The sequence below is a fragment of the Vulpes lagopus genome, chromosome 2 (genome assembly GCF_018345385.1).
Source record: "Vulpes lagopus strain Blue_001 chromosome 2, ASM1834538v1, whole genome shotgun sequence".
Lineage (NCBI taxonomy): Eukaryota > Metazoa > Chordata > Mammalia > Carnivora > Canidae > Vulpes > Vulpes lagopus.
The window spans coordinates 91,876,309-91,898,619 of NC_054825.1; the positions used below are offsets into that span (position 1 = coordinate 91,876,309).

A 22,311-nucleotide genomic window follows, 5' to 3' on the forward strand; every position below is an offset into this window, starting at 1 on the left:
TCATTGTCTCTATCTATCCATTTATTGAATCTTTTCAATGACCCAGATATCTGGCTATGTTGTTCCACAACTTTTATTTTTAAGTTTCTGCTGGCTCCAAGTGTTTATATAGTCATGTTGTCAGATTCAGACTTCAATGCAAACTGACATAGCCACATGTATGACATGGCTCCAGCTGCAAAAATTAAAATTGAATTCTTCACTATCCATTGTAAATAGTGAGGAGGCAACTTTTCTTCAGTGCAGTGCTGATGTAACTCTGGCATGGGGTCATTCTGGACCTATTTTAAGTAACAATTATTCTTTCTTTCTCAATGTAGTCTTCAATCTTTAACCATCACATTTTCCCTATTACAAAAATCTGGAATCGTATTTTGTTAAATCAATTAACTGATGTAAAATTTAGTGGAATAAAAACATTCATGCTAGAATATATTCAACTTTGGAAATGAGAAATGAAAATGCTACTTCAGCCTGCTACCAGAGGGCATACATCCCATTCTCCTCTTCTTCAATCTCCAGGGGTATTGAATATCTATTTGATAAGAGAAACACAGGCCAGTTTTTTGCTTTTTTATTGTAAACTTCCCTTAGCCTTACGGTGAATTTAAAAATACAGAAAGTGACATTTCTATGTATAATGCCCTAAAACTTTTAAGATCCATAGAAAGCAAAAGATATAAAAGAAAAAAAAGGACATGGGAAAAAAATTTTTCAGTAACCAAGTCTTATGAATTTTTTGATATAAATAATTTACAGCTATAATCAAAAGATCATTATGTTTGAGCCTGCAGAAAACCATGTCATGGTCTTTGCTGATAGTGCTAATAGAGGCCAATTTAAATGAGCTAGCCCACTGATCCTAATAATAGGCCTTCAAATCCAACTGGTGTCAATGTTCACGGCCGAGATAAAGAAGAAGGTATTTTATTATTTCAAATAATTTTAGATCTGGACTTTTTTCCATGGATTCTGTAAAATAAATATCAATTAAGATTAATAGTTAAAATAAATAGGCAATAGTATCTCTGCGGTAGGTGGTTATCTGTGTTTAATAACTGTATGCCAGGGGGCAGGGTTTATGATGTCATAAGTAATATAAACTCAGGAGGTATTAGGGTGAACACCCCCTACCCCATAAGAGTAATGCAAACAGTGTGTGGAGGAGCAAATTGAGGAAGCTGTCTCTCCCTCTCAGATATCATTTCTTCTGTGAATGCAGATTTTTTTCTCTTTTGACCAAGTTGTAATGACTAAGACTTAGATTCCATCCCATGATTGTCCTTTCCCTAAAACTGGCAGATAGCGTACCTCCCATGTCCCAATTATATAGTCCTCTTGTGTTTTTCTGGTGTTTGTATTCCCATAGTTGCAAAGAAAAAGTATATTTTTAGTTTTAGAATTTTCCTTTCCATTAAAAAAAAAAAAAATCCCTGAAGATTTGTGGCACCACTGTTATTTCTGTTAATGTCATTGCTTCCATAGCAGCAGCAAGCTAAGATTTTGTAAGAAACTATGTTTACAAAAAAAAGAAATTATCTAAGTGAACATTATAGCTACATGTAGCAAAGTTTCAGTTTAGATTCCTGTAACCATTACAACACACACACACACACACACACACACACACACACACACACACCTTCAATTTGCATTATAAACACAATGTAATCAGCTGTGGAGCTGTCCTTGGAGCTGAGGTGTGGCCAGTTCTTTGAGCTTCTATGGCAGAATGAAAGCTCAGAGAGCTCGCCTTCTGAGCCATGGAAGGTGGGTTCTTCCCTGTTCTCAATTCCAAAAGAAAGTACAATGTCAGTACAAATGAGATTGTATTGATATTTAATCCTTAGGATGGGTTCAAGGAAAAAAATAGAGAGGAAACAAAGGAAATAAATTTCCAGTTTTTCACAGCTCATTTTGCTAAGCATAAACATAACTTTTTTTTTTGCTTAGATTTTTCCCTCTTAGAATTGCAGTTCGTAGAGGCATGCCTTTAATTTAGGGTATTTCAGATTTGATGTACCATGTAGGTCAGAGATTTCAGTGGTCATTCTATAAAGAAATAAAAATTTCTGGGTGAATGGTAATTTCTAATTAGGTCTAACTTAGTATAAAGTGAGATGAGAATGACATCTGGAGAGAGTATGCTAAGGAATGTACTGCTGGGTTTTATTTATTTTTTATTTTTTTATTTTTTTTACTGCTGGGTTTTATCCTCATATGAGTAGAATTGGCCTTCTCAAGTGTTCAAATGTGGTTTGGCATTAGCAGTTTTCTCTGAAAATCTAATTCCCCAACATTTCTGGTGGACATGGCCTATGGTTGGTTGTGCAGGTAAAAGCTAGCTAGGAAATAAAATTAATATTTTTCTGCAACTTTTTCACACAACACCCTTTATTAAAATAATCAGATTCAGCAACTTTTGGCCACAGAACTCTGTAGCCATTGTGCAGAAGCACAAGCAAAATAAGAGCAATGGGCCACTTCCTCCCTTCATGCTGAGAGCTTTCAGTTGCATGGAGAACACAGCCATGAATCCAGAGTAAAATAGATGGAATACAAACAAAAGCAGCAAAGTGACACATAAGCAGCCAACTCGGTTATATAATCGGGGGGCAGGAAGGGTCAGCGATGCAAGGTCTTGTTAGACTGTCAAGGCTTAATTCTTATGAGACATTTTGAGGAACAGAAGGCTATAATTTAGTGAGGAGGAAGAACAATGTGCTTTGGATGCATCCAGCAAAATAGTGGCATCATAAAATCAAACAAGACTGCAGAAATTAAAAATTAAACTCACCATATTCATACTGCGTAAAGCAACCCCATAAAACTCTCTAATCTCACATTCACCAACCAAAAAGCCTTTCTCAACCATTTCAGATATTTCCCCCAGCTCTTCTAAAATCCAGTTTCCTTATCCTAAGATTTTTTTTAAAAACCTTCCATTTTATAGTTCAGGAAAATTGTCACAGCCAAGAGAAATCAAGGTAGTGGAGCCCTCTGAAAGTGGGGCTGGTGAGAGGAAGGGCCGAGAGATCACCACCAGAGCCATGCCCTAATGATGAGGCTAGAACCAGCCCCAGAGGAGAAGCCAGTGAAATGCAGAGGGAGCTTCTCCTCTATAGCCTCACGTCTCCTCCTGAGCCTAGTCCTGCACTGGCACAACTTTGTGTGTTTACCTGAAAGGTTGGCTGAAATCACTCCACCCTTTACTGATTTTGCAGTAAAGGAAACACAGCTCTGATGATTTAACAAGAAGCAAATGTTATAGTTCTGATCTATTTCCTAAGTATTGAATTTATTGAACATCTATTCTATGTAGATAGCAAACAAGACACTAAAATTCTAGTCCCTCTTATATCATTATAGTAGGCGGACCGATGGCTCCCAGAAAAGCCCATGTTCTATTCCCTGGAGTGTAGTTGAGATTGTAACTGGAATGCACATCAATAATAAATAAGCTGACCTTAAGGTAAGGAGATTATCCAGGTGTATATATGTGGACCCAGTGTGCTCACAAGGTCCTTTAGGTGTGGGAGAGGGAGGCAGAAGACTCAATGTCAGAGCAATGAGATGTAAGAAAGACTCCACAGGCCATTGCTGGCTCTGAAGATGGAAGAAAGGACTACTAACCAAGGAATAGGGTCTCTTCTAGATGCTGGAAAAGGCAATAAAATGCATTCTTCTTTAGAGTACTCAGAAGGATTGTAGCCCAGCAAACCCATGTCAGACTTCTGACCTCCAGAAACTATAACAAAGATTTTGTGTTAGGTCCCCAAGTTTTGGTAGTTTGTTATAGCAGCCATAAAAAGATCAATACAATCATGCCTTTGATTTGCTTCATGTAACATCAGAAATTACCTTGTTCATTTGCTTCTTTATTTTCTTATGGTCTTTCTTTGCCCTCAGGGATGCCCCTCCAGGAGGGCAGAGCCCCACCTGTGTGTTCACTGCTCATCCTGGAAGCTGGGAGCAGAGTTTGGAATACACTGGTGCTCAATAAGTGATTCCTAAGTATCAAGTGAATAATTGCATGAATGAGTGATTAGAAGTCAGGCTTCTCTCTGGAGCTTCTGCAAGATATATACCAGGAAATCACCAAGAGAAAATGAAGGGTAGTAAAGGATCGAGACCCACAGGGAGAGTAAATCTAAAGAGCATAGTAAAGTTTAAGAAAATATCAATTACAGAACAATTAAGATTTAAACCCTTTGTGGGCTTGAAAGAGCCCTAGGATACAGAAGAATGTAAGAATGCAGAAAGAAGTAACTTTTATACCAGTGGTGTTTAACCACAGAAAACTGCTAAATTTCTTTTTTAGATTGACTTACCATAGTGCCATAAATCAGTTTTTATCAGGAGACAATAAAAAATGAAATTAACCTATAGTAATAAATATAGTGAGAAAACTGGACGTAGCAGAGACACTGAGTAGAACATTTATTGTGAAGTAAAATCAATATGGCCATGATGTATATCCTGTTAAGGCTTTCACTGCTTTTGCCTGTAAATATTAATAAACAGCTTTCCACATTTGTTACATCGCAAAAAAGAAAAAAATATTACATTTAGAAACTCCTGCAAATTCAAAGCCAGGTGTTTTCTTTATTTGTCTTTATTGCTCATTTTCTGTTTTGCTGAATTGCAGGCAGATGTTCAACCCCATCTTTGTTTGCTTTTTGAGGCTTCACTCACCATCAAATATTCATTAAGCACTTTGCACATATTAGCTTACCTATGAGGCAAGCGCCTTGTATCCCTGTTTTTATAGATGAGGAAACTAAGTCTTGGCAAAAGTAAAGTGACTGCCTGATGTTGCACCATGGATTAGAGGTGGAGTGTGGATTGAATCCCAGGCAGTTTGATGCCAGCGTCTACTCTCTTAGCTGCCCTTCTCCTCCTCTATATATACTACATACTGGGCTGGATCCTAGAACAAATGGGATGCACAATAGACCCCATCCCCGGTCTTGTGAAACTTAATACCATTGTAGGAGAGGCATATTGCAAATAAGAATGGCACAAATGTTTGTGGTGACTCGTGCCATGAAGGAGCTACAGAGCATATGATTCTGAAAAAGTGAAAAAATTACTGGAGTGGACTAACCAAGTTCAGGGAGCACCAAAAGCCAGCCACAGGTCTCCTACTTATATTCTATGCCAAGAGTAAAAGAATATTTATATGTGAAAATGTCTGCATAAGTGCCTCATATGCAAACATTAGCAGAGGGGAGGTTGATGAGATGTCATCTGAATGACTATTTTTAGTTCCAACAAGAAGTTAATTTCTATGTTTTCCTCCTTTCTTATAGTGTGACACCTGTTCTGAATGTCCTTTGTCTAGGCCAGCATGTCTTAGTTTAAGCAGTATTGAATATTTAGGCTAGTTCTGGGGAAGGGGGTGTATTGCAGGACGTTTAGCAACATTGATTGCCTCCTCTCACTAGTAATAACCCTTCCTGCCCCAAAGTGTGAGGAACCAAAAATGCCTCCAGCCATTGCTGGATCTCCCCTGGAGAGCAAAACTGGCCTGGCTTGAGAAGCAATGGTAAGCCACCAATAATTCAAATTCCCCCTATCTTCAAAGACCAAGTACTTTGCCTAATGATTCCAGTTCATTTTCATATCCATCTTCTCTTCTCAGCAATACTGCAATCTTTGGAGCTCAGCAGTTGTATTTCTTAAATCCACACACACACTCCTCTAAGGCCAACCGCCCTAGGACAGAAAGGAGGGAGGAAAATGATCAGCCCTCAGCTCCCCATTGCCCTGCACAAAGTTTGATTTGGGTTTTGTGCCCCTCTCTGCCCCACAAGGAAGAGAAGAAAAGTCAGGGTGGAAAGAACCATCTAGAGCTCCAGACTGGTGAGGGCATGGATAGGAAAAGGGCCTAAGGCAATTCTGAAAGGTGGTGGTTCTGAGCAAAGGACTGACCAGATTATGAGTTTTGATATGCTAGGGGAAATATCTCATTACTTTATGGTGACACCTCTTCAGGCCTTAAGCCTGAGTCATAAAATGTAAATGTGGGACCATATGGTGATCCAATCTTGAGGAGAAAAGGTAAGATGTATGAATGTAGAAGAGGTTTAAGTGGGTATGCCTGAGACAAGAGGGGCCCTTGAGTTTAGCTCTCATTTGGACCAAAACTTAGAGGCTCCCGTTGGCGAGGTACCAGCACAGAGAACAGTCAAACAATAGAAATTAAAGTGAATTTTAAAGGCCTGTCTGCCCAGCAAACATCTATTCTCATAAGGCAGCAGCTCAGCATAACAGAAAGACTTTCTGCTTTGAAACCAAGAAAGGCAGATTTAATCTGTAGAGCCTATGCTTGCGTGGGATGTGATGGAGGGGAAGAAATGGAAGCACGAAGCAGCCATCTCTGGATCTCCTCCTTAAAAAGCATCGTGATCCTAAGTCTTAACAAATGTCAAAATGGAGCCTTAAATAGCCACACTGGATTCTACACCCCTGACGTCATTCCTGGGGCTTCTGCTTCTTTGCAGTAAAATTACAGCAAAGGTAGGTTTTTAAGGAAAATGTGTTAAATATTCTATCGTAGTACCATTTTAAATATAATTGTGTGTTTAGTTATATTGTGGCTCCATTTATTAATCAACGTACAGATAGTGATGCTATCTAGGCTATTAAATGCTGTTGGAGTGCCTGGAGATATAAAGAGAAATACATATTCTATTGCTGACTTTAAGGATCTTACTACCTAGTGGAGAAAAAGACAAAACTAACAATCACAGTGCAGGTTTTTAAGTGTTTTGACAGAATATAGAATAGCAGAATAAATGAGGGGCAGCCTCTAACTCAAACATGGAGGTCATGGGAGGGAACAGATATCTGGAAAGTTCTTTCTGAGAAGACAGAAATCTGTAAGAGCAATTAAAAAGTAAAAATATTACTTAATTTAGTTGATTTGAAACTTGAAACAAGTCTATTTTGAGAATTCTTATTACTCCCCACATAAATGATGAAAGATGGACTGTAATCAAATAGAAAGTTGGAATCGTAGAGAAACATAGCGTTTGAATAATTGCCACAGCACTGAACAAAAGAATAATAAAATATATGGTTGATTTTTCCTATTAAGAGTATTTGCCAAAGCCTAATAAAATACTCTTGATATCTTGCCTCATAAAGTGACTGACGGGAAATGCCTCCGTGTTTTCCTACATTTAAAGCCACTAAGATATGTTACTGCCAAGATATGCAAATAGTACTGCCTGGACTGGATTTAGGGGTGACAGGTTGAGTCTGGAATGCTTGTTGCTCTCAACATGCTGTTAAAAAGAGTACTGGACTTGGGATCAGAAAACCTTAATGCAAGCCCCACTTTGCCACTCACTAGCTGTGAGATTGTAGCCACTTCACTTTTCTGAGCCTCCGTTACCTCCCACGTAAGTTGGGGCTTCACAGAATGAGAAGATTAAATGGAATATAGGTTCTTTTTATCCATTTTATTGCTTAAGTAGCATTGGGTAAATGGATCTTCTACTATGATATGAGATCATACTTAAACACAATTGCAAAATATATGACAAGGGGTGAATGGAAGACTCCTCCTGTCTTCCTACCCCCCAGTCCACCTCAGTCGGTTCTCACTATGACCTGAATGATCCTTATGAAACACAGATTGGTCTTGTCCCTCTCCTAAGTGGTACCACCTCAGTGCCTACTCATCACCATCCAGGGGAAACTCATGCCTTTTGTGTTCAATGGTCCCCTGTGTTCTGGAAATGATCCATGCCCACCTCTCTAGATGATCTCTTGGGCCCTTCCTTCTGGCACACCCTGTGCTCACCCACGCTATACATACCACTCTCTCTTCTCTTCATTTCTTTACAGTGCTACTCCCTCATATTGGAATGCCCTTGCTCCTAGTTCATCACCCTACAAAGTACTTCCATCTAGTTCCACAGCATTTAGTGCAAGTCTTAAGACCTTCCTGTGTGCTTTCCATGGTGGGCCAGTACCAGCTTCCCGAGGAGTCTTCTCTCCCTGAAAGGCTGTTATCTATGGGGTTCCTCTCTCTCTAGTTGACTCAGACTCCTTGAGTACAGGGACTAGGAGTCATTGCACTTGGCCTTTGCCTCACACCATGCCTGAAACAGTGTAGGTCCTCAGAAGGTCTTGTTGTATGAGTGAATCAGCCAGTTACTGTGGTGGACTAAATGTTTGTGTTCCCCCCAAGTTCGTGTGTTGAAATCTTTTTTTTTAAAGATTTTATTTATTTATTCATGAGAGATACAGAGAGAGAGAGAGAGGCAGAGACACAGGAAGAGGGAGAGGCTCCTGCATGGAGCCTGCATGTGTTGAAATCTTAACCCAAGAGGCAATGGTAGAAGGAAGTGGAGCCCTTGGGGGTGATAAGGCTATGAGAGTGGGGCCCTCATGAATTGGATTTGTGCTCTTATAAAAGAGACCCCAAAGAACTCTCTTTCTACCACATGAGAAGAAGCCAGTGAGAAGAAGGCTGGCTATGAACCAGGAACCAGGTCCTCAACAGACATATAAATTTCCTGGTAACTTGGTCTTGGATTTCTAGACTCCAGAACTGTGAGAAATAAGTGTTTGTTGTTTAAACCTCCCAATGCTCAATACTTTTTTAAAGTATGATACTTTTTGAATGTAGGAGAGCTTTAAGTGGGTATGCCTGAGACAAGAGGGGCCTTTTGTGTGCAAAGGTCCCCTGTTTTGATACTTTTGATACTTTTATTAAAGGAATCCAAATGGGAGCACCTGGAAGGATCAGTCATTTAAGCATCTGACTTGGTTTCAGCTCGGGTCATGATCTCATGGGTCATGAGATGGAGCCCTGCCCCAGGATCCATGCTCAGTGAGAAGTCAGCTTGAAGATTTTCTCCCTCTGCCGCTCCCCCTACTCTGAAATAAATAAATAATCTTTTTTTAAAAAGGGCCTGGGGCAGCCCAAGTGGCTCAGTGGTTTAGCGCCGCCTTCAGCCCAGGGCCTGATCCTAGAGACCTGGGATCAAGTCCCACGTCAGGCTCCCTGCATGGAGCCTGCTTCTCCCTCTGCCTGTGTCTCTGCCTCTCTCTCTCTCTCTCTCTCTCTGTGTGTCTCTCATTAATAAATAAATAATATCTTAAAAAAAAAAAAGGAGCCAGAATGAACTAAAGCAATCAATGATATTGACTAATATATATATATATCAAGTGATTAAACATAAGACAAAAGAAGCACTATTTATAATGCCAGAATACAAAATCTTCATTCTTCAAAAACTTCCACCCCCAAATGGAACAAGGTTATCAATTACCTGTAAATCTGCTACAGGTGATTTTACTAGTGTCTTGTAGCCAAGACTACTACCTGTTAACTCAGTGCACACTCTTTTTTCTCCAGAATAATAGACTTATTTTTAGCTGGGCACATGGCCACCAAAAAAAACCTTTTTTAAATCTTTATTTCCCAGTCTCCTTTGCAGCTAGATAGGGCAGATGGCTAAGTTCTGCCAAATAAAATGGAAATGGAAATGTTCTGTGGAACTTCAGGAAGGCTGTTGATTCAGGGGTCATCAGGAGGGTCCCCCTGCCCTTTACCTTTCTATTTTTTCCTCTTTCTTCTAGCCTACATCTTAGAAATGGAAATGAGAGTCTCAGAAGCCATTCTGGACCATAAGGTGGTATTGATGAGGAAAGCCGTGTGCAAGGATGTCAAAGCAGAGAGACAAAAGGAGTCCCTTCTCTTCTTAACTCCTCTGTTGCTGACCTCTGGGCTTATTGATGTGAGAGAACTACATTGACACTGGAAGGCAGCAGTTAACAACTTACAGACTTACAAGTTACAAATAAATTATGAAGTTGTTTAGCAAAGAGATAGTTAATAAGCCTTTTAGTCTCTGTAGGCCATATCATCTCTGTCTTAACTGCTCTGCTCTGCTGTTGCATTGTAGAGGCAGCCACAGACAACACATGCACTCAAGTGACTGTGTTAAAAAAAAAATTTCAGGGATCCCTGGGTGGCGCAGTGGTTTGGCGCCTGCCTTTGGCTCAGGGTGCGATCCTGGAGACCCGGGATCGAATCCCACATCAGGCTCCCGGTGCATGGAGCCTGCTTCTCCCTCCGCCTGTGTCTCTGCCTCTCTCTCTCTCTCTCTGTGACTATCATAAATAAATAAAAAATTAAAAAAAAAAATTTCAATATACAAAAATAGGCGGTGGGCTGGATTGAGCCTATGGGCTGCCACTTATGTATCCCTGTTCCAAGGTACGGAGATGTCCAGTCTTTGTGACTCAACAATCTAACCCTAATTAATGCCTCTTACTTGGTGAGATGAACCTTCTGATTTGGAAGAGAAAAATTATCAAGGCTCCTGCTTCATTTTGAAACAGTAGACCATTTCTCCCTTACTTTATCCTGATTGAATTTTACAAAGTTCTGACATTTCTGTTTCCAGACTCTTTTGATTATGAAGACCAAGTGAATCAGACCCTGGGCTTTTCTAGGTTTCCCTCAGTTCTATTATGCTCAGTTTGGAGGATTCCAGCAGAATATAAATGGAACAGTCGTCAGGTGTGTGGACAAGGAGACTGGAGGACAAAAAAACATGGTTTGTAAGAACTGAATGAAGAATACCACACTGAGAGCTCACCCAAATGTGTTTGAATTATATGATGAAACTTCCAGGCTGACTGGATGATACCTTATTGTATTGTGTTACCAGGGAGATTTTACAAGCTGAACTGATGTTTAGCAGCAGGGCACGAGCTAGTCTTTAGGATTCTTTTCAGCAAAGACTTTGCCTGATGCTCTTAGGATATCTTGGCTTTTCTGGTTCAGCTCATCCTGTGAAAGCAGAACAATATAGTACAGACAGGGAATGGCAAATTGATTTCCCGTTCTATGCAAACTCCAGCTGATGGCTAGTAGCTATCTGGAGCTCTGTGTTGAGAAGGATTCTGTGGCCATATCAGGGTTTTAACAGAAGTGGCCTGTACTTCCTTAGCACGTCCTCCCCAGATGCCTAGGAGCGGGAGAGAAGGAGTCGTAGACTGGTTCCCACTGTTGGTATAAACTCAAGGATCATGAAAGTTAGAAGGGACCCATAGTTAAACAGGCTCTCACTTGGTTATTCATTTTACAGAGGGTGTTATTAAGGCTCAGAAGTATAGAATGCAAGGTTACACAAATCATGATAAAAATCACAATTAGGTCAATGGTGGATTTTCTCATTACCCATACCACACACAGATGAATAAGATCTTTTTACTCTTTTCACTACTTTTCATAATTTCTTTCTAACAGAGAATTTGAACCAGCTAGTTAGTGAGATTTTGCTTGGTTTTCACAACCAACACCACTAGAGCTCTTGTTCCTGGTAATTTATAAGCCTGATCTTTCAGACTCCATTTAGTTCTATGAGCCCTGGGTGCCCTTCTAAATATTGTGTGTGTGTGGAGGGCGGGGGTGGTTGTTGTTGGGTAAATTATGATCAAATCAGTTTCTGTTGCCTATAACCAAGAACTATCCTTGATATGGAAATTGACTCTGGGAGTGGGTTTTCAGAAAACAGACTCTCGGGGAAATATGAAGAAATCAGGAATTGATTCTCTGACCTAGATTAGGTAGACTGCAAAGTCCTATTTGATATCCAGAATGTGATTCTAACAGCTCATGGCACCCAGTGGTGAATGACTTAATTAAATGCATCTGTGTTCATCTAGCATCAACTGCTCATGGAGAGAGGGCAAGGTTTTGGATTATCACTGCCATCGAAGACGGGAAAGGATATGAGATAGTCAAGGCCCCTAAGGTGAGAAATAGAGTGAGGAGCTCAAAACCACATACACCAGGTTCAAGGTACAAGAAAAATCCAAGAATGGTCATATAAAAAAAAAATTCTTTTATGTGGTCTCAGAATTATTTTAATAAAAAATTTAAATCCTGCAAAATTTAATCCTGTGGAATTTTTGTTTGTTTTGAGAGAGGGGGAGAGAAAGAGAGAACAGGGGGAGGAAGGGCAGGAGAGGGAGAATCTTAAGCAGGCTCCCAGCACAGACAGAACCGGAGGCGAGGCTCCATTCATGACCCTGAGATCACAACCTGAGCTGTGAAATCAAGTGTCCCAGGCATAACCCACAGAGCCACCCAGCTGCCTCAGTCCTGTGGGATTTTAAATCATAATATTTGTTGAATGTGCAGTGTCTTCAGGTATCCTGGAAAGAGCAGGGCCCAGGGAATTGGAGCAGTTAATTTGGGGGACTCAGAATACCTAGAAATCCCTGCCCCCATGGGCCTCCCTTGCCTTTGGATATGACTTCTCCTCCTTGCTGAAGAGGTGCTGCTGCTCCATTACCTGCAGGAATGTGTTTGCCAGGAGAAGCCACTTTTCCTGTCTTGGTTAGGACACGAGAATCTTGCCTGTTCTTCAAGAACAAGCCTTTGGAGTGAAGCCTATCACGTTTAGGTAGCAGCATTTCCTAACCTCTTGCCCCAGAGGAACTTATTTATGTGGGATTCTGAATGTCTCCATTGAGTGAGGTTCAATAAAATAAAATAGTTCATAAAATATTACTAAAATAAAATACTTTATTTTAGGAACTTATTTATGTGGGATTCTGAATGTCTCTATTGAGTGAGGTTCAATAAAATAAAATAGTTCATAAAATATTACTAAAATAAAATACTTCATAAAATTAACAAGTCCTTAGTCCTAATCAATGACTAAAGATATACACCTAAAAGCAATTTTTAAATAAATAAAAATTCTTAAGTGTGCTTGGTACTTTCCTCCTTAATCTTCATCTTTATTCAATCATTGCTTTATTTTTCTCTGTGTCTCTTCTCCTTTTTATTATTGTTCTTTATCTTAAAGTTAATATAACCAACATTATAGAAAAATAAAGATAAAACGTGACTCATGATTCCATTGTTACCATTTTGGTTTATTTGGTTCAGGGCTTTTTCATTTGCTTTTATCTTCTAAACATTAAGGTAAATATATTGTTTGTGTACAGCTTTTTAAATTTAATATATTGCACACATCATAATCTCTCAGTGTCTTTATAACCTCCTTCCCAATGGTGGCATAATATTGAAAAGAGTATAGGCATTAAGTTGTGATTATGAATTATTGAAGGAAAGAACTCTTCTTTATTATACCCAGCTACTGGTAGGTATTCAATTACCATGTGCTGAATTGAACTGAAATTCTTTGCCCATTCTAACTTTGTAATATTTTAAACACTATTCCAACAAATATCTTTATGGATATAGCTTTTCACGTATTTTTATTTAAGATGGATTCTCACAAGTGGGGTTACTGGTCATGTGGTCTGACCATGTTTATAGCTCAAGACATGTTGCCAAATTGCTTTCTTTCTGGAAGGGCTGTATCGATTTACACCGCTCTCCTGCAATGCATGAGGTCACCAGCTTCACTACACCCTTGTCAGCACTCATGCAATCGAAGGAAGTCCAGCATCTCATTGTGATTTTAGTGTGAATGTTTTCTCATTTGTGTCCACTAATTGCATTCTCTCACTTGTGAATTTACTTTTCTTTAGCAGTTTGAATGAAGATAGTAACTTACACTTACTGCTAGTATTGTCCTCATTTGGGTTTTTTATTTTTCCATCTAGCTGTAGAATTTTTTGGAACACCTTTACTCTCCTTTGAAGAGAAAACTGTTAGCCTTCTTCTGAGAGAACCTTGAGCTCTGAAGATTTGCGACCTTGTGAAAATGCTCCTATTTCCTTGCTTTAGCTGCCAGCATTAACTGACCAAAAGAGGACAACTTATTCTTTAACTACTGTCATCTAATACAGGAAACACTTTAAATGACCTCATCCTTCATGACGGTGGTGCTCTGATAGTCCAAAATAGAAAAAAGTATCATAAGTTCCCCATTGTTACTCTCCTAGGAAACTTGCCTCTATTTGACCTAACTCTCCTGCCCAACTTCTTGTCCTGGAAGCAGGTGTTTGACATGTCTTTACGTATCTTTGCCTATTTCTGTCTTCTAAACCTGCTTCTGATGTTCTAAAGTAGCCAAGAGGCCCCCCTCTTCTCCAGAACTTGAGTCTAAATAGAACATAAGCTGTTCCCACTATCAAAGGTAGTGATTCCTAAATGGGCATCCTTGTTCACTCAGTGTTGTGCAAATCAAGTCTTTTGTAGTTTTTCTAAGCCTCCGCTACTTTCTGACTCTCGACTCCATAGTTCACTTTAGTTAACTGCATCAATTCTCTAGTGAACTACACCAATCAGTGTAGATCACCAATTTTTAGCTTTAGTTTTCCTTCAGGTAGGAAAGACTAATTCAACTTCTAAAAAAATTGTTTTTAGAAATTTCTTCCCTAATCCTGTTACCTCAAATTTTACTTCTAGACTCTATCTGAAACATCTTTTCTTTCTGAGGAAACCTCTGTGAGCTCTAGATCCTGAAAACAAGACCTGCATTTGTTGTTCAAAATTAATTAAATAGAAGGGTTGTTTCCCAAAGCATCAGAACTCAGATATATATTTTTATTAAAGGGGATTGTTTCACATAAAGTTGAACAGTAACAAATTCCATACCTATAAAGATGAGTATAGGCCTTTTATTTAGTAAAACAGATGGATAAATTATTAAATCAGAAGTGAGGAGACAGGTCCTCGTCCCAACTGGCCACAAACCAGCTGAATGACCTTGATTGTGTCATTTTACCTCTTTGAAACTCAGTTTCCTTACCTATAAAACTAGACTCAAATGATAATTTTCAAACTGGAGGGATATCTTTGCAAAACAACTCAGTTTTTAAGTGAAAAATAAAATATAAAACAGACACTTGTAGAATTCTTCTGGTTGAAGTAATAGGAGGAGGCCTAGTGTCCCGTCCTCTTAACCACCCCAATCTCTCATTTTGGAGGGCTTCAGAGGCTGCTACAAAGAGCCCTTAGATAACCCATTATCATGATGTGTTCATTGACATATGCACAGACCGAGATCTTTTCCAGCTCTGAAATTCTGTACGCTCCAGTGGTTCAAACTCAAATTTTGCTAGTGTTGGACTGGTATTAGTAGAGTAGTGAGATTAGCAGAGTGGGGAGGTTCAGGCATTTGGGGATGTCCAAGAATGGAGAAGAGATGCCCCTATCTGCCCTGACTACACAAGGTCATCAATATGTCATGGAATTATCTTAGTAGGAATAATGTGAGTGTTTCCTGTGTGACATGAACTGCAGGGCAGATCACCCAACATTACCACCTTTAATCCTCATCATCAACTTCATCTGGAACTACTCACCCCAACCCATTCCAGACACACTAGTATAGCTTGGTGGGGTCAAAGGGCTTCTTCTCTTATTTTAGGTTCCAATATAGAACCTATTCTATTCCAATTCTATAGTAGCTCACATTCCTTTTTCTTTTTAAAGATTTATTTATGAGGACCCCTGGGTGACTCAGCAATCTGGTGCCTGCCTTCGGCCCAGGGTGTGATCCTGGAGTCCCGGGATCGGGTCCCACATTGGGCTCCCTGCTTGGAGCCTGCTTCTCCCTCTGCCTGTGTCTCTGCCTCTGTGTGTGTGTGTGTGTGTGTGTGTGTGTCAGGAGTCAATCAATCAATCTTTAAAAAAACACCTGACTAATAATAATAAAGATTTATTTATTCATGAGAGAGAGAGAAACATAAGCAGAGGGAGAAGGAGCCCGATGCAGGACTCAATCCCAGATCCCGGGATCATGCCCTGAGCCAAAGTCAGATGCTCAACCATTGAGCCATCCAGGCATTCTGTATACCAAGTCTAGGAGCAGTTTTCTTTGACCATTGTAACTAAAGATATCTTGGACATCCTGTCTTATTTAATTCACAATGTGTATTACTACATTCATAAGTATTTAATCAGCTTGTTAGCTTGTATTTATCTTTAATTGTATAGTTTCTGACTCTCTGCACACACTGAAATGTGAACCCGATGGAGATCTTATCTATCTTGTTCATCGCCAAATCCCCAACACCTAGAAAAGTGCCTGGCCCACAGTAGGTGCCTTGTAAGTATGGGAAAAATGAATAAATGAACAGGAGAGGTACTTATTGTAATCTCTGTTGTACAGACCAGGAAACTGAGGAAGGCTCAGAGAGGTTTAATTACCAGCTGTAAATAATATAATTGGTAAATGTTAGGACCTTCCTTCAAACTCAAGTTTAACTGAAAAGCAACTTATTTGGCCTCTCTTGGTGAAGCCATTTCGACACTAATCTGTGCCCATATCTACCTGGTGGAATGCCACTAGATAATGACTAAAAGAATAATGAAAATTATGATGCCAATAATTGCACTCTGTCTGAGTGTTCCCAGGACTTCTCCTTGATCACCGACAGAGCACACACCACCTCAGCTGGCAGCACAGTCATTGTTGGATGGTCTAATTTCTAAGAAGCGTTCTCTTGAGCCAAAATTTACCTTCATGAGTCTTTTCTACTCATTAATCCTAGTTTATCCCTCTGTAACAAAACAGAATGAATCCTTCCCAGCTGCCAGACATGAGAGGCAGTGAGCAGCAGCAGGGTGGATTCTGTCTGGATTTCCCCAGTTTCTTGCCAGTGTCCCAGTCCTGGTAAGTCACACATTCCCAAGTGGTCAATTTACAAGGCAACCTTCCTTGGTTACTGTAATGAGTAGTACTGTTGTTTCATCTTAATTGGGGGTGATATTCTTTTCCTTCACCAGTAGATCTGCATTCTTTTTTTAAAAAAGATTTTATTTATTTATTCATGAAAGACAGAGAGAGAGAGAGAGAGAGAGAGAGAGGCAGAGACACAGGCAGAGGGAGAAGCAGGCTCCATGCAAGGAGCCTGATGTGGGACTTCATCCCAGGACTCCAGGATCACTCCCTGGGCCGAAGGCAGGCATTAAACCACTGAGCCACCCAGGGATTCCCAGATCTGTGCATTCTTATTAAGGAAATTGGGTCCTCACCACTGGCTTTGAATGATCAGTTTTGCTTTTGCAAACTGCCTTCATGTGAATGACATCTTCATACTACATTCACTTTCCCCTCTAACTTGGGTGTGATAAAGGCTGATGAGAAATCTTATAAACCCCCTGAATTCATTGAAACTAAGACCCAGAACAAACCTGTTTAATTCAGTTCTTTTGTGGTCTCTGCCTTTAGCTGTTGACCTTTGAGGGCATTTTCATCCAAGATACACTGTGGTTTCTGTGGTCTCTGCCGGTGACAACTAGTTCCCAAGGATATTACCTGTGTTTGAATCTCATGTGGCTCATAACTTTTATCTAGATCCACTTTTTTCTAGGTCCACCTGAAGAAATAGAGAAAAATGTGAGTTATATTATCACATTTAATAGACAATGGCATATCCTGGAAAAATGGCACAGGCCTTCTGAGTGCTTCACATTCATTATTTCACTTCATCCTTAATTTCCATTTCCTACCTTATGGTATTCTATCTTCTTCAGTGATATGATGGATTAGATGCATAGTTTATGTAAAGCGCTTAGGACAGTGCCTGGCATAGAGTTGTGGTCAAGAAATGTTAGCTGTTATTATCACCATATTTCTTTATAAATACTGAATAGATTCAGTATTTTGGGATCTAGACTCACAGTGAAGCATGTACCTTTCTGGCTTAAATTAACATACTTTACTATAGTACATAAGATGATAAGGTCCAAGTGGCAATGTGCTGCAGGGCAAGAGATCTGTGGTCAGGCATGAGCTCTGCCATTGAATAGATTGAAGACCTGGCAAGTTCCTAGGGTCCAGAGAACCAGTTTCCTCATCTGTTTGTGAGATGTGTGAACCTGATGATCTCTAAGACCCTTTGTCCCCCTAAGTCTTCCCCACATATTTCTATGTCAAAATATGGGGCTTATCTTTCTTACCATAATGAGACTAATATCTATACCATCTCCTCCAACCCATCACATTAAAAACTCAGATCACTGCAGTGGAAGATGATTCAGGAAATGCCGAGCAAGGAAGATGAGAAAAGTGCCCTTCAGGACCTCTCCTGTCCGCTCCCAGCATTGTCACTGGTATGCAAAGCCACCTATACCCAAGTGGCTTAGGGTAAAGCACAGCATGAAATACACTATTGGTAGGATTTGTTTTTTTGTTTATTTTTAAAATGAGTCTCTTAGGATTCTACTGCATGGGAGGTGTGTTGTGGTGAGGAAATGGCTGGCCCAGGAGCCAAGAGCCTTTGAGCTTCATTCCAGCTCCAGCTCCTCCACTGTCTGGTCCTCAGGCAAATGACTTACCTTCCTTGGGCCTTAGTTGTTTTAATTGTCAAAAAGGGATTGTTAAAAATTTCTGCCAATTCTAAAACTCTTTGCTGCTGAGTTCTTTATGTGAGAACAATACTCGGGTGAAATCCTATGGACAGAAAAGCATTTTTTCTCTTCTTTCTCTTTTCTTTGCCAAGCGTAATGAGAGTTGGTGTGGAAAAAAAATGTGCTGTGAAAAGGTTCATTCAGCCTTTTCTTAATAGATCGAGTGGTTGGTATTTCTGCTGGCTTCTGAAATACATTACAAATCACAATCTGGAAAAAGTTCCAAAGCAGCTCCAAGCTTTCCTGCTGAATTTGGATACATCTTTAGGTCTTACTCTGCAGCTCATCCTTAACAACTGACAAAATATTTACTTTGCTCGGTACAGAAAAGGGTAACATTTTCCAAAATATTAAACTAGGTTGGATTCAGAACACAGACAATGAGGCAAAAAGTTGGATGTCTTTTCCAAGCCATGTCGTTGAATCATTTTCCAGAGTGCCATGAGAAACAGCGCCTTGGTGGATGTTTTTGCTCCACGGTAATTCTGAAAAACGCAGAAGCCAGCCAGCCCCTGTCTAGCATGCCCACTGGTGTGTAGAACAGAGGTTCTCAAAGTGTGGTTCCCGGACCAGAAACACTAGCATCGTTAGGGAACTAGTTAAGTATACAAACTCTCACAACCCATCCCAGACCTAGGGAATCAGAAAGTCCTGAGAGGTGGCCCTGCAATCTGTGATGTAATGAGTCCTCCAGTAAAGAAGTCCAAGTAGATCTAACACTTAAAAGTTTGAGAACCACTGGTGTAAGCGCATGAAGTTTACATGCACTTCTTACTTTTGAATTTGAAAGTGTGAAGCAACGGTGAGAGGAGTAATTATTTCTTGTAAATAAATTAAATTTTTTTCCTAAGGTAATAAGCTGGTATGTAAATTTGAAACTTGGGCATATTGCTTCATGAAATGCTCTCCACCTCCCCTCTCCCAGCTTCCTCTCCCCTACCCTGCCAGCCTTGCCCTCATCGACATGCTTCTGGCAATGGTGTCTGAATTATTTGGCCGTTGTTTAGGTCAGCCAAAATGCACTGCAATTTGTTTTAATATACTTGCATGTAGCTAGTGCTTCTGATAAGAACTAATTGTACTTTAAAAAAATTCTCATTTGAGACCTCTCCTAGGGAAAAAAAAAAAAAGGACAAAAGTTGAGTGACTCTATAATTTTCTGTTCTATTAATTAGTCTTATTGTTAACAGAATAACTTTATAAATAAATAAATTTTGATTTTTTTAAATACTGGAAATTACTCTAATTACCAGCTTTAAGTTAAGAAATAGACTACCATTTAAAAAATAGACTATACTTGGCTCACTTCGGCAGCACATACACTAAAAAATAGACTATATTTAAATGCCTATATTGTTTCTATCCAAAATTGCAAATAATTTCTGGGAGGAATGAAAATAATCCTCCAGAAACCTCCTGCAACTCTGGAATGTCTCACACGTGCCCCTTCACTCATGCCTGTGACCTGCTCAGCCACTGCAGGCATCTGAGCTCTGAACTTTGTCCTGCAGTCTGAAGCATGGCCACATCATTCAATCCCAAGGTCCTGCATCTGTTGGTTTGGAAAACTCACAAATCTGTAGCTAGAGTGATTTTGCTCCCAAGTTTCAGCCAATATCTCAAGCTACTTCTGTAATCTTTCCAGCGCCCTAATGATCTTACAGACCACACATGCAAACCAGAACCAGCCATCATGGACCCTAACCTGATTATCTCCAACATTTCTGTTTCTTTTAATGAACCTCCCCCTCTCTGTGCCCACCACAAGATGTCCTAAGTTGGGGGTAGGAAACCAAGTATAGTAGAAATCTCAAGGATTTCAGAATGTAGGTCTGGATTCAAATCCAGGCTTTGCCACCTACTGGCCACGTGATATGGGCGACTTCTAGATGTTCAGCTTCTTCAGGTGTAAATTGGAGGATTGTTTTGAGGAAGCAAAGAAGAAGAGTATACAAAATAGGATTGTGTAATGTATTGTCCAAACCAGAACACACTGAGATTGAAAGAAGCCATTGTTAATAATCATCTCATGATCAAAGAAAAGAAAAGAAAACAGAAAGGAAAAGGAAAGGAGGAAAAAAGAAAAGAAAGGAGAGGAAAGAGCATAAGCAGACTATGGCAAGAAAAGGACATGTGCTCATCCTATATATTTAGCGTTCGGAGTAGCATGTGTAGTATGTCATCAATAAATACTAGTCCCCTCTCCCTTTCTTTTGGCCATTCCCATGTTTACCTTCAGTGTTTTCTGAATCTGCCCTTTATTTACATCTCTCTGGTGCCCAAAGCTGTCCTCAGTCTGTCACTTGGAGGATAGTAACCTTCTCTTGGTTGAGCTCCTTGCCTTCCATTTCTCCCTCTAATATATCCTATGTGCTCTTGTCAGGTTAATATTCTGAAACTACATCTCTTAAACGATTCTCTGCCTCAAGACCCTTTCATGGCTTCCTATTGCCCATTTAATAAAGTTAAAATTCTCCAGCATAGCATTCAAAGTTTTGCTGAATGGGGTCCAATCTATTTTTTCAGACTTAATTCCAAGCATTGTCCTTTATCTATAGTAGGTTCTCAGCAAATCTCACCATTTCCCTAACTTCCTTGGCTGCCCATGTGCCTTTGCTTATGCGCTCCCACTTGACTCTTACATCTTCCTTTCTATCTCCACTGTTGAAACCCACTTTGTCCTTCGGGCTGATGTGCATCATCTTCCAAAAAGCCTTCCCCGATCTGCCCAGTGAGAAGCTCTCCCTTTACCTCCTGAACTCTACTTACAATGTCTCATGCACATCCTGTAGCTCGGGGGGCACTCCGTTTTGTACTGTGGTTAATCAGCTTTATGTTTTAGACACCCCACAAGTAGGCAGAAGAGAGGTGAGAGGAAGCAGTACATACATCTGGTCTATGCTTCTGTTTCAGATAGTTTGCACATAAGGGGAGCTAGTAAATGTAGAATGATTGAATGACTGAATGAAAGTCACTTTTGCCCTGCCAATAATTAAATACCTCCAGAGTTTCCTCAATCAGCCCAAAGTTCCTAAAAATACATGGCAACGATACTCACTTATTTTGCTTCTTTTAAGAACTGGGAAATTAGGGACTCCTGGGTGGCTCGGAGGTTGAGCATCTGCCTTCTCAGGGCGTGATCCCAGAGTCCTGGGATCAAGTCCCACATCAGGCTTCCTGCATAGATCCTGCTTCTCTCTCTGCCGGTGTCTCTGCCAATCTCTCTCTCTCTCTCTGTGTCTCTCTCTCTGTGTCTTTAATGAATAAATAAAAATAAATTTTAAAAAAAAGAACTGGGAAATTAAAACTATCAAGTCAGTGATAGTGAGTTTCCAAAACTATACACAACTTTCCCTTGACTCTTTACATTGATTTGTTTCGCCTGGTTTGCCCAAAAGGACAAGATAATTTGATGACTTTTTAAAAAACATCTCGGTCAAAGAAGCAAATTTGACACATGCCTACAGTGTAAGTCAGGCATCTATTACAAATCAGGTGTTGGGAGCAGCCTGGGTGGCTTAGCAGTTTAGCACCTGCCTTCAGCCCAGGGTGTGATCCTGGAGTCCCAGGATCGAGTCCCACGTTGGGCTCTCTGCATGGATCCTGTCTCTCCCTCTGCCTGTATATCTCTGCCTCTCTCTCTCTGTATGTCTCTCATGAATAAATGAATAAAATCTTTTAAAAAAATCAGGTGTTGGAAAATACTTACAATCTTGACTGCTTCTCTCCAAACTCTGAAATGTGTGCAACAAATTAGTCCTGCTTTCTCCTTGCTTCTGTCCCAATTTGAGAAGCAATTTGTGTGTATTCTAGGGTAATGTGGCTCTACTTGTGCTTTTGGTCTATTTGTTTGTGTAACTGTTTTATAATCAATAAGACATACAGATTCTTTTAAGAGAACATCTGTGCTCAGAATCTGTTTAAGAGGAAGCTCCTTGTTTGCAAAGAGATCATTTGGAATGATGGTAACAAGGAACTCAGTCATAATTTTATGACTT

At 40.0% G+C, this 22,311-nt stretch overlaps 1 protein-coding gene across 8 annotated transcripts in view; it reads left to right on the forward strand.

Annotated features, from left to right (window-relative positions):
* AIG1 (androgen induced 1) overlaps positions 1-22,311 on the forward strand; it is a 241,938-nt gene that overhangs the window by 112,784 nt on the left and 106,843 nt on the right. The window lies entirely within an intron of this gene.